Below are 369 nucleotides of genomic sequence, written 5' to 3'. Positions count from 1 at the left end.
ATGTTTTTTTTAATAATCGTGGAACGATTCAAATACCGGCAGTGAACAAGCTTTAGCAGAAAGCGGATACCGCATCGTCGAATTCGCAACGCATAATATTTACGATGAGATCGACGTAATGAAAGATCTATTTTTTAGATCGCTCGCTTCGAAAGATCTTCTTTAAATTCGGTCGACACAGGGAAACGGCCGAGAGATTTGAAGAGCACGTTGTATATCGATATCGCGTGCATCGTGTAAAGTTGAAGGAAACAAGAAAAAAAGAAGTATAGTTGAAGGGATATGTTTCGTGGTTCGTAAGGCGATAGATAGATATTTTGTACACTGCACGAGTATCCTACCCTTATTGCGAGCTTAACGAGTCCGCTG

This window comes from Vespula pensylvanica, chromosome 9, assembly GCF_014466175.1.
Source record: "Vespula pensylvanica isolate Volc-1 chromosome 9, ASM1446617v1, whole genome shotgun sequence".
In the NCBI taxonomy this organism is placed as follows: Eukaryota; Metazoa; Arthropoda; class Insecta; order Hymenoptera; family Vespidae; genus Vespula; species Vespula pensylvanica.
The sequence above is the reverse complement of the archived record's forward strand: the minus strand, read 5'-3'. Positions refer to the sequence as shown.